At 43.4% G+C, this 13,060-nt stretch overlaps 1 long non-coding RNA gene across 9 annotated transcripts; it reads left to right on the top strand.

The window, feature by feature from the left end:
• Nucleotides 1-279: 279 nt before the first annotated feature.
• LOC119335238 lies at nt 280-3,927 on the top strand. 9 transcript variants are annotated; one of them, XR_005161743.1, is made up of 7 exons: nt 280-599; nt 740-844; nt 1,120-1,259; nt 1,374-1,910; nt 2,002-2,023; nt 2,524-2,700; nt 2,788-3,925. It is a non-coding gene; the product is annotated as an uncharacterized LOC119335238 (long non-coding RNA). The 9 variants fall into 9 exon arrangements; XR_005161738.1 differs by having other exon boundaries at nt 2,002-2,091; XR_005161739.1 differs by having other exon boundaries at nt 1,374-1,435; nt 1,507-2,700; nt 2,788-3,927.
• The last annotated feature ends 9,133 nt before the right edge of the window (nt 3,928-13,060 follow it).

The following is a 13,060-nucleotide window of genomic DNA, read 5'->3' as shown; positions in this document are numbered from 1 at the left end:
ACACACACACACACTACAATTAAAAGAGCAAACATAAGTCCCCCTAAAGCCACACAACAAATTGTACACATAATAACCAGGACCTTTCGATCAAATCAAGTTAACACATCCTACTGTTCATATTATGTTTAATGGTCCTTTTCAAAAAAAATTATGTTTAATGGTCTGCCACTTTGATCAACGTTCCAGATCAAATGTTCTGCCAGCGTGGTCTGCCAATCCCCGTGGCCCCGCCCCTGTGGATCGACTTCACCTGAGAGTCCTGATCGAGAAGGACGGATCATACGTCGCCGCTCCTCCCTTCCCCTCCTCGCGCCGTCCCTCTCCCCACGCCTGCAAGGATGGCCATCTTCTCCCGCCGCCTCCTCCCTCCCTCCAGTGCCACCGCGCTGTGGCTTCCCCCTTCCTCCTAGCATCGTTGACGCACCCCATGCCAAGGTCCCAGCCGAACGGCGGCAACTATTTTCGGCGTCATTCCTCGCACGCCTGAGAGAACTGCTCGTCGCCGAGTCCGTCCCACTGCAAGCATGGCAGCACTGCGATCTACTCGCTCCTCCCTCGCCGTAGGCAGGCAGATGGTCAGGAACCTTAATCCCTAGGTGAGTTTCCGTTTGCCTTTAGTCGATTTGACTGTGTGTGTGTTTGGGCTACTGCACAGATCGTTTCTATGTTTTGTGTTTTATGGCGATCATGCCTCCAGCAGAGTTGCGTTAGCATGAGGCTGTTCTGTAATATGTAGGACTACTCCCGAACAAGCATTCAGATTCTTGAAGATGTCTCCACACATTCTATTTCCAATACGTAGAACATTAGAACGCAAGCATATGCTTTCTGGATGTCTCAGGTATGGAATTAGTCACTACTGCAAGCTTTGTCTACACTTCACAAGTTATATGGATCAAGTTAATTTTTAGCAGAATAACATGTGAAATATTACTTTTGGATAGAGTTTAAATGTAGCATGTTTCCTTCTTGACCAAAAGGTGCTCGAGTTCTTTGTCTAGCATATTAAAGGAGCCTTGATGTTGACAATTCCACAACTTTATTGGATCTTTTATCATGATATTTTCCAGTCTGCTGCCAGATTGTTCACACAATGTGCCACAACCTTTTCTGCAGGTAATGTGTCAAGCTTTTGGACTGCTATGTTGCCTGATAGTTCTAGCCAATTGGGTTTTCATGTGCTCGCTTGTGAGATGAATGAATGGTAAAAGATCAAAAGTTGTATGATTCTACTAATCCTCCCTTATAAATCATAGGTTGGTACAAAATCTAGGAATAGGTTCCTATCAGTCTACCATCATTCTTTTGTTTCAAAAGTGTTCCATTGATTTTTTTGCTTATATACTGAATGCAGATTTGTTTAAATTTAGTTTGCAGCTTGAGGATGAGGTATGTGCTTTGATTTTTGGACCTCTTGCAGCTTGAGGACGAGGTATGTGCCCCTCCCCTGGTTACTTGCCAGTAACCATGTCGGATTCATTACAATTATTAACCCATTTGTAGGAAGAGATAGATCTGCTCTGGTGGTGGGAGACAAACAATGCCTTTTGGTGCTATTTTCTAAATAAGATATATGCATGTCTTCACACCTCCATTGCTGTTGCGCCCATAACCCAAGCTCCGCTGCTGCCACATTGTTGGTCCGCGAAGAGAACGCAAACGGTATAGCTCTGAAATCCACGACAGACATTGCTCTCATTCTGTTGCTATTGTTGTGGAACGCCGAGGACGCATGCACCACGGCCGCCGGTTCTCCCAATCAGGGGGCGTGAAATCTGCCATCAGTATGTTTTGTGTGTGATTCGAAGTTTGGCAACCGGCATGATGCGAGAAAAAACAACAGTGGATACCTCCCATCAATTGTTCATAGTTGGTTTGTTACTTCAGACTCACGGGTGAATCCACAGGTAATGTTTGCACCAATAAAACTGCAACCTTCATTGCAGGACAACTTCTAACTGAATCTCATGGATTTGTCTTCACATAATGTTCTCTTAGTCGGATTGTGGCATGCAGCAAGGTGAGCAACCAATCATCATCGTGAGATTTCTATTCTGAATGCTGAAGAAAGCTACTAAGCAAGTTCATGTATGTACAACAGTTCTAATTGCTGCTTTTAGAGAAGTCCCAGTTGTACGAAGCTACACTGTGAATTCTCATCTTACTAAATTTTTCATTCAACTTCTCCATTTTGGACTGTATATTTTCATTACTATCTCTTCTACCTTATTTTAGCGATTTTAATCAGCTGCGATGGCGTTCAACAACTCTTTATGTTTTTAGTCTTTTTATTTACTAGCATTGTGTTATGCTTTCAGATTCAAAGAACCACAGACGCACTGTGAGACTATTATGCCCAGAGTTAGCCAAGAGCCTAAGACATACTAAAAACATTTTTTAGATAAGATAGTTATGAAAAAAGAGACTTTGTTAATCGGTACTGAAATGCATAACATTGATGCTAGAATCTTATTTTTCGCTGTATATAATATCAACAACATGATTTTTTCCGGGTCATAGATTGCTTGGAAAAATGCAACATTGATATGCTAGAATCCTGAGGAGATTATGGCCGGTGATGGAGATTATTTTGTATGCTCATGGTGCCATGGCGACTGCACGGCGGAGGGCTGCACGCTTGACTTCGACATCAGCGTCTTCAACAAGGAGAAGATCTCCCTCGCCAGCCATGACGAGGTCTGCACCTGCACTCCCGTTCCTATTCCTTCTCCCTCTCCAGGAATTGGTTTCTGATGTTTTTTTGTTTTGTTTGTGCCTCTGCAGTATATGGTGGCGGGCGGGTGCAACCTCTTCCCATTGCTCCCGGAGGCGTCAAGGGTGTCATGTCCTTTGTCGTGATCGGATGGGGCTCCCAGGTTCAGTCCCATCTTCGCTTTGCTCCCTCATTGCGCAGTTTCTCTCCTATCTGTAGAGATATGTCTCTCTACTGCTATTCTACTGAATATTATTCTTGGAGTATCATAGCCAATTGCTTTACTGGTGAACATGTGTAGGAGGATTTGTGGTTTAGCGTTATTAGACCTCTGTGAATACATGTATAGGAGGATTCTTGGAGCTTTGTACAATCAGTAAGGCCATCAAAGCTAATTCCTTTACTGGTGAACATGTATAGGAGGATTCATTATTAGACCTCTCTACATAACTACATATACATGTTTGCTCTGTGCTACAAAAAAAGACTCTCCTTTGGTGGTGAGAATAAAAAGGAATAAATTTACTATTCGGAATAAAATTTAATTGGGTGAACTGTAGAAGCTGACTTTGTTAGAGAAAGGTTGAGAACCCACCCTTTCTTTCTTGTAGGATTGAGAAGATTTTGAATTTAGAACCTTTTAGATGTACAAAAAGAAAGCAGATTGTGCTTGTAGATAATGATGGTGAGAAGATCAAATTTATGGTATGGGGAGAGTGGTTTAACAGATTGTACTTGTACAGAAAGAGAGCAGATTGTGTTTCTTTTCAGAAGATAACTTTTGCCAGCCATTGTGTTGCTTGTAAGCAGAATACTTATTGATTTAGTTCTCTCACCACTGATTCTCCTGAAGCTGTAATTTGTATTGAGTTATATATATTGTGTCAATCCTAATATTAGTATATGCAACCTAACACGATGATACCAACGGTGTTACATGTCATAATATGTTTAGTTCCTTAGTTCTGTTTATTTGCATCTTCTACTTTCAGGCCATGGACACATGCAACATATGCAGAACCAAAAACTAGGTGTAATCTGATGTTCCCTTTGTAGAACCTGCTTTGAGAAAATAGTACCCAATGTGTTCATGCTTTCCACTCTCTTTTGGTGCTTATTTTGTGATTCTGCATAAAGGGAAACTGTTTCCGGATCCCCCTCCCTGCACCGCACTCATCAAGCACATTTGAAACCATTATATTGTAGAATACCTTTGCGGGTCATTAGGCAGAGTTGGGGTTGGTTCTGCTGTACATCTCTGGTCTGACTTGTAGTTTGGCTAAGGTACTATTGAATTAATGGGTTTTGGTAATTATGTATGGTTGTCTGCTTGAGAAGTCCACTATGTGCATGTTCGATACGAGATAATTATGTCTTAACTAGGATGACTCAAGAAATTTATTTCTATGATTATACGTGTGTTGCACGTGCACGCTTACTAGTGGAATAGAAACACTACAAAAAAAGACACATCCATGACATTTTGGGCTGAACGAATTTTTTCCTGTCATGCTTATGACACTTCTATGACGATAATTGTGACAAAACCCGGTATCATCATAGATGTGGTGGGATCCTACTTCTATGACGAAAAATCATGACAGAAAATGGGCTTTTCGTCTTGGGTGGGCCGGAGACGTAGCTGCATGACATTCTTTGGGTCGTCCATGACGAAAAAACCGTGGTAGAAGCAAGGGCGAGGAAAATATCAGGGAGTTCTCGGTTACGGTGGGTTGTTGGGGCCGAGCGATGCACGGAGGTTTGCGAGTTTTTCTAGTACACGTACGCGTGTGTGTATGAGGCGTTGTGCTCTAACTGAACCCTAGCGAGGCATTGGGCTCTAACTGAACCCGAGCGTTGCACTAGCTACGTTACTGAACCCGAGCGATCGATCCCTTGTTGTTAACTTAATCTGAGTGATTTGTTCGCTACTGCTGCTAACCAAGGCCGGTCGAACCCTGCTGCCTCTTTCCCTTGATGAACAGTGCGTGTTGTAGTGTGTGTGTGTGTGGGGGGGTGGATGAACAGTTCCTGGTGGGCGGTTGGATGAATATGACCCCGTGGTAGTAGAGGCCGTTGCCGCTGGATGAACAGGAGCCCGATCGAGCCGGTTGGGGGTGGATGAACAAGACCCCATGGAGGGCTGGATGAACAGGACCTTGTGGAGGGCTGGTTGAACGGTAGCCGGTGGAGGGTTGGATGAACAGTAGCCCATGGAGGGGTGATGAATAGGACCCCGTGGAGAGGGCTGGTTGAATAGTTGTTGGGGAATGTAGTAATTTCAAAATTTTCCTACGCACACGCAAGATAGTGGTGATGCATAGCAACGAGAGGGGAGAGTATTGTCCACGTACCCTCGTAGACCGAAAGCGGAAGCGTTATGACAACGCGGTTGATGTAGTCGTATGTCTTCACGATCCGACCAATCTAAGTATCAAACGTACGGCACCTCCGAGTTCTGCACACGTTTAGCTCGATGACGATCCCCGGACTCCGATCCAGCAGGGTGTCGGGGATGAGTTCCGTCAGCACGACGGCGTGGTGACGATGATGATGTTCTACCGACGCAGGGCTTCGCTTAAGCACCGCAACGATATGACCGAGGTGGAATATGGTGGAGGGGGGCACCACACACGGCTAAGGAACGATCACGAAGATCAACTTGTGTGTTTAGAGGTGCCCCCTTGCCCCCGTATATAAAGGAGCAAGGGAGGAGGAGGCCGACCCTAGAAGGGGCGCGCCATGAGGAGTCCTACTCCCACCGGGAGTAGGACTCCCTCCTTCCTTGTTGGACTAGGAGAAGGGGGAAGGAAAGGGAGAGAAGGTGAAGGAAAGAGGGGAAGGAAAAGGAGGAAAGGGGGGCCGGCCCCCTAGTCCAATTCGGTTTGGGCTAGGGGGGCCGCGCGCCCTGCCTCCTCTCTTCCACCACTTGGCCCATGAGGCCCATTGCTTCTTCCTCATATTCCCGTAACTCCTCGGTACCCCCGAAAATACCCGAATCACTCGGAACCTTTCCGAAGTCCGAATATAGTCGTTCAATATGTCGATCTTTATGTCTCGACCATTTCGAGACTCCTCGTCATGTCCCCGATCTCATCCGGGACTCGGAACTCCTTCGGTACATCAAAACTCATAAACTCATAATATAACTGTCATCGTTACCGGCAAGTCTCTTTACTCATTATGTAATGCATCATTCCGTAACTAACTCATTAGCTACATTGCTTGCAAGGCTTATAGTGATGTGCACTACTGAGAGGGCCCAGAGATACCTCTCCGACAATCGGAGTGACAAATCCTAATCTCGAAATACGCCAACTCCACATGTACCTTCGGAGAAACCTGTAGAGCTCCTTTATAATCACCAAGTTACGTTGTGACGTTTGGTAGCACACAAAGTGTTCCTCCGGTAAACGAGAGTTGCATAATCTCATAGTTGTAGGAACATGTATAAGTCATGAAGAAAACAATAGCAACATACTAAACGATCAAGTGCTAAGCTAACGGAATGGGTCAAGTCAATCACATCATTCTCCTAATGGTGTGATCCCGTTAATCAAATGACAACTCATGTCTATGGCTAGGAAACTTAACCATCTTTGATTCAATGAGCTTGTCAAGTAGAGGCATACTAGTGACACTATGTTTGTCGATGTATTCACACATGTATTATGTTTCCGGTTAATACAAATCTAGCATGAATAATAAACATTTATCATGATATAAGGAAATAAATAATAACTTTATTATTGCCTCTAGGGCATATTTCCTTCAGTCTCCCACTTGCACTAGAGTCAATAATCTAGTTCACATCGCCATGTGATTTAACACCAATATTCATATCTGTATATGATTAATACCCATAGTTCACATCGTCATGTGACCAACACCCAGAGGGTTTACTAGAGTCAATAATCTAGTTCACATCGCTATGTGATTAACACCCAAAAGAGTACTAAGGTGTGATCATGTTTTGCTCGTGAGAGAGGCTTAGTCAACGGGTCTGTCATATTTAGAGCCGTATGTATTTTGCAAATATTCTATGTCTACAATGTTCTGCACGGAGCTACTCTAGCTAATTGCTCCCACTTTCAATATGTACCCAGATTGAGACTTAGAGTCATCTGGATCGGTGTAAAAGCTTGCACCGATGTAACTCTTTACGACGGGCTCTTTTATCACCTCCATAATCGAGAAATATTTCGTTAGTCCTCACTAAGGATATTCTTGACCAATGTCCAGTGATCTACTCCTAGATCACTATTGTACTCCCTTGCCAAATTCAGAGCAAGGTATATAATAGGTCTGGTGCATTGCATATCATACTTTATAGAACCTATGACTGAGGCATGGGGAATGACTTTCATTCTCTTTTCTATTTTCTCCCGTGGTCGGGATTTGAGTCTTACTCAGTTTCACACCTTTGCAACACAAGCAAAAACTCTTTCTTTGACTATTCCATTTTGAACTACTTCAAAATCTTGTCAAGGTATGTACTCATTGAAAATCTTATCAAGCTCTTGATCTATCTCAATAGATCTTGATGCTCAATATGTAAGTAGCTTTACTGAGGTCTTTCTTTTAAAGAACTCCTTTCAAACACTTCTTTATGCTTTCCAGAAAGATTCTACATCATTTCTGATCAACAATATGTCACTTACATATACTTATTAGAAAGGATGTAGTGCTCCCACTCACTTTATTGTAAATACAGGCTTCACTGTAAGTCCGTATAAAACTATATGCTTTGATCAACTTATCAAAGCGTATATTCCAACTCCGAGATGCTTGCACCAGTCCATAGATGGATCGCTGGAGCTTGCACATTTTGTTAGCACCTTTAGGATTGTCAAAACCTTCTGGTTGCATCATATACAACTCTTCTTTAAGAAATCCATTAAGGAACGCAATTTTGATATCCATTTGCCAGATTTCATAAAATGTGGCAATTGCTAACATGATTTGGACAGACTTAAGCATCGATACGAGTGAGAAAATCTCATCGTGTTCAACACCTTGAACTTGTCAAAAACTTTTTTCGACAATTCGAGCTTTGTAGATAGTAACACTACTATCAACGCCCGTCTTCCTCTTGAAGATCCATTTATTTTCTATGGCTTGCCGATCATCGGGCAAGTCAATCAAAGTCCTCACTTTGTTCTCATACATGGATCCCATCTCAGATTTCATGGCCTTCAAGCCATTTCACGAAATCTGGGCTCATCATCGCTTCCTCATAGTTCGTAGGTTCATCATGGTCTAGTAACATGACTTCCAGAATAGGATTACCATACCACTCTGGTGCGGATCTTAATCTGGAAGATCTAGAAAGTTCGGTAGTAACTTGATCTAAAGCTTCATGATCATCATCATTAGCTTCCTCACTAATTGGTGTAGGAATCACTAGAACTGATTTCTGTGATAAACTACTTTCCAATTCGGGAGAAGGTACAATTACCTTATCAAGCTCTACTTTCCTCCCACTCACTTCTTTCGATAGAAATTCCTTCTCTAGAAAGGATCCATTCTTAGCAATGAATATTTTGCCTTTGGATCTGTGATTAGAAGGTGTACCCAACATTTTCCTTTGGGTATTCTATGAAGACGCACTTCTCCAATTTGGGTTCGAGCTTATCAGGTTGAAACTTTTTCACATAAGCATCGCAGCCCCAAACTTTAAGAAACGACAACTTTGGTTTCTTGCCAAACCATAGTTCATAAGGCGTCGTCTCAACGGATTTCGATGGTGCCCTATTTAAAGTGAATGCAATTGTCTCTAATGCATAACCCCAAAACGATAGTGGTAAACCAATAAGAAACATCGTAGATCGCACAATATCCAATAAAGTGCGGTTACGATGTTCGGACACACCATAACGTTGTGGTGTTCTAGGTGGCGTGAACTATGAAACTATTCCACATTGTTTTATATGAAGGCCAAACTTGTAACTCAAATATTCTCCTCCATGATCAGATCATAGAAACTTTATTTTCTTGTTCCGATGATTCTCCACTTCACTCTGAAATTCTTTGAACTTTTCAAATGTTTCAGACTTGTGTTTCATTAACCAGATATACTCATATCTGCTCAAATCATTTGCGAAGGTCAGAAAATAACGATACTCGCCACGAGCATCAACACTCATTGGACCGCATACATCGGTATGTATTATTTCCAACAAGTCAGTAGCTCGTTCCATTGTTCCGGAGAACGGAGTTTTAGTCATCTTGCCCAAAAGGCACGGTTCGCAAGCATCAAATGATTCATAACCAAGTGATTCTGAAAATCCATCTTTATGGAGTTTCTTCATGCGCTTTACACCGATATGACCCAAACAACAGTGCCACAAATAAGTTGCACTATCATTATTATCTTTGCATCTTTTGGCATCAATATTATGAATATGTGTATCACTACGATCGAGATCCAACAAACTATTTTATTGGGTGTATGACCATTTGAAGGTTTTATTCATGTAAACAGAACAACAATTATTCTCTGACTTTAAATGAATAACCATATTGCAATAAACATGATCAAATCATATTCATGCTCAACGCAAACGCCAAATAACATTTATTTAGGTTTAACACTAATCCCGAAAGTATAGGGAGTGTGCGATGGTGATCATATCAATCTTGGAACTACTTCCAACACTCATCGTCACTTCCCCTTCAACTAGTCTCTGTTTATTCTGTAACTCCTGTTTCGAGTTACTAATCTTAGCAACCGAACAAGTATCAAATACTCAGGGGCTACTATAAACACTAGTAAGGCACACATCAATAACCTGCATATCAAATATACCCTTGTTCACTTTGCCATCCTTCTTATCCACCAAATATTCAGGGCATTTTTGCTTCCAGTGACCATTTCCTTTGTAGTGTAAGCACTCAGTTTCAGGCTTTGGTCCAACTTTGGTCTTCTTCACGGGAGTGACAACTTGTTTTCCATTCTACTTGAAGTTTCCCTTTCTTTCCCTTTGCCCTTTTCTTCAAACTAGTGGTCTTGTCAATCATCAACACTTGATGCTCTTTCTTGATTTCTACCTTCGTCGATTTCAACATCACGAAGAGCTCGGGAATCGTTTTCATCATCCCTTGCATACTATAGTTCATCACGAAGTTCTAGTAACTTAGTGATAGTGACTAGAGAATTCTGTCAATCACTATCTTATCTGGAAGATTAACTCCCACTTGATTCAAGCGATTGAAGTACCCAGACAATCTGAGCACATGCTCACTAGTTGAGCGATTCTCGTCCATCTTTTAGCTATAGAACTTGTTGGAGACTTCATATCTCTCAACTCAGGTATTTGCTTGAAATATTAACTTCAATTCCTGGAACATCTCATATGGTCCATGACGTTCAAAACGTCTTTGAAGTCCCGATTCTAAGCCGTTAAGCATGATGCACTAAACTATCAAGTAGTCATCATATTGAGCTAGGCAAACGTTCATAACGTCTGCATCTGCTCCTGCAATAGGTCTGTCACCTAGCGGTGCATTAAGGACATAATTCTTCTGTGCAGCAATGAGGATAAACCTCAGATCACGGATCCAATCCGTATCATTGCTACTAACATCTTTCAACACAATTTTCTCTAGGAACATACCAAAATAAACATATGAAAGCAACAACGCGAGCTATTGATCTACAACATAATTTGCAAAAAACTACCAGGACTAAGTTCATGATAAATATGTTCAATTAATCATATTACTTAAGAACTCCCACTTAGATAGACATCTCTCTAGTCATCTAAGTGATCACGTGATCCAAAACAACTAAACCATGTCCGATCATCACGTGAGATGGAGTAGTTTCAATGGTGAACATCACTATGTTGATCATATCTACTATATGATTCACGTTCGACCTTTCGGTCTCCGTGTTCCGAGGCCATATCTGTATATGCTAGGCTTGTCAAGTTTAACCTGAGTATTCCGCGTGTGCAACTGTTTTGCACCCGTTGTATTTGAACGTAGAGCCTATCACACCCGATAATCACGTGGTGTCTCAGCACAAAGAACTTTCGCAACGGTGCATACTCAGGGAGAACACTTCTTGATAATTAGTGAGAGATCATCTTAAAATGCTACCGACAAACTAAGCAAAATAAGATGTATAAAAGATAAACATCATATGTAATCAAAATATGTGACATGATATGGGCATGATCATCTTGCGCCTTTGATCTCCATCTCCAAAGTACTGTCATGATCTCTATTGTCACCGGCACGACACCATGATCTCCATCATCTTGATCTATATCAATGTGTCGTCACATGGTCGTCTCGCCAACTATTGCTCTTGCAACTATTGCTATCGCATAGCGATAAAGTAAAGCAATTATTTGGTGCTTGCATCTTATGCAATAAAAAGACAACCACAAGGCTTCTGCCAGTTGCCGATAACTTCAACAAAAACATGATCTCATACAACAATTTATATCTCATCACGTCTTGACCATATCACATCATAACAAGCCCTGCAAAAACAAATTAGACGTCCTCTACTTTGTTGTTGCAAGTTTTACATGGCTGCTACGGGCTGAGCAAGAACCGTTCTTACCTACACATCAAAACCACAACGATATTTCGTCAAGTTAGTGTTGTTTTAACCTTCGCAAGGACCGGGCTTAGCCACACTCGGTTCAACTAAAGTTGGAGAAAATGACACCCGCTAGTCACCTGTGTGCAAAGCACGGCGGTAAAACCAGTCTCGCGTAAGCGTACGCGTAATGTCGGTCCGGGCCGCTTCATCCAACAATACCGCCGAACCAAAGTATGACATGCTGGTAACCAGTATGACTTGTATCGCACACAACTCACTTGTGTTCTACCCGTGCATATAACATCTACGCATAAAACCTGGCTCGGATGCCACTGTTGGGGAACATAGTAATTTCAAAATTTTCCTACGCACACGCAAGATCATGGTGATGCATAGCAATGAGAGGGGAGAGTATTGTCCACGTACCCTCGTAGACCGAAAGCGGAAGCGTCATGACAACGCGGTTGATGTAGTCGTACGTCTTCACGATCCGACCGATCCGAGTACGAACGTACGGCACCTCCGAGTTCAGCACACGTTCAGCTCGATGACGATCCCCGGACTCTGATCCAGCAGGATGTCGGGGATGAGTTCCGTCAGCACGACGGTGTGGTGACGATGATGATGTTCTACCGACGCAGGGCTTCGCCTAAGCACCGCAACGATATGACCGAGGTGGAATATGGTGAAAGGGGGCACCGCACACGGCTAAGGAACGATCACGAAGATCAACTTGTGTGTTTAGAGGTGTCCCTTTGCACCCGTATATAAAGGAGCAATGGAGGAGGAGGCCGGCCCTAGGAGGGGCGTGCCATGGGGAGTCCTACTCCCACCGGGAGTAGGACTCCCTCCTTCCTTGTTGGACTAGGAGAAGGGGGAAGGAAAGGGAGAGAAGGAGAAGGAAAGAGGGGAAGAAAAGGAGGAAAGGGGGGCCGGCCCCCTAGTCCAATTCGGTTTGGGCTAGGGGGGCCGCGCGCCCTGCCTCCTCTCTTCCACCACTTGGCCCATGAGGCCCATTGCTTCTTCCTCGTATTCCCGTAACTCCCCGTGTCACACCCTAGCTAGTTCATGCATTAGAGTGTTGCATCATGTCTACTCTTTCATCAGAAACTTGAAATGGGGATGCCAGAACCCCCAGCCCCCTCTGAAAACAACTAGGGTTTACTAAAAATAATTTTAATGAACCTGAAATGCCCTTCTAAAATGTCCATCATTTTTGTCCTGGTTCAGAACCTCTGCCAAAAGTGTTGCACAATTTTCTAGGTCATCTTAGGGTCTTTGGATTAAATGATAAGTATTTGAATTTGGGCATTTAAAATTATATAAAATATTTCAAATGCTCAAATATTCCTAAACTGAAATGTTTCATGTTGGAAATATTCCAATTTTGAACCAGGAGCGGTTTGGTGAATTTTGGAACTTTCTAGGTATTTTTAAAAATTCAACAAAGTTGCAGAAAAATAGAAAAAGGAAAATAACAGAAAGACTTACCTGGCGCCCGCTAACCGGCCCACCTGCCGGCCCAGCCCAGCGCCGCGCCAGCGAGCTGCTTGCCCGGCCAGGCAGGCAGGCAGGTGCTCGACGGCGAGCACCGCATGGGTGCCACGCACCTGCTCGCCGCCTCGCCGCTCCACTCGCCCGGCTAACGCCGTGGATCGACCCCTCTCTCTCCCCCGAACCCCCTAGACGTCCCCTCTCCTCTCCAGCTCCTCCCCCTCGCGCTCCCCAGCCATGGCCGACGCCACCGCCGCCGCTCCATCGCCGTAGCCGCGCTCCCCGCCGCCCGT

This window comes from Triticum dicoccoides, chromosome 7B, assembly GCF_002162155.2.
Source record: "Triticum dicoccoides isolate Atlit2015 ecotype Zavitan chromosome 7B, WEW_v2.0, whole genome shotgun sequence".
Lineage (NCBI taxonomy): Eukaryota > Viridiplantae > Streptophyta > Magnoliopsida > Poales > Poaceae > Triticum > Triticum dicoccoides.
Note: the sequence above shows the minus strand (reverse complement) of the source record. Positions and strands in the feature narration are given on the sequence as shown.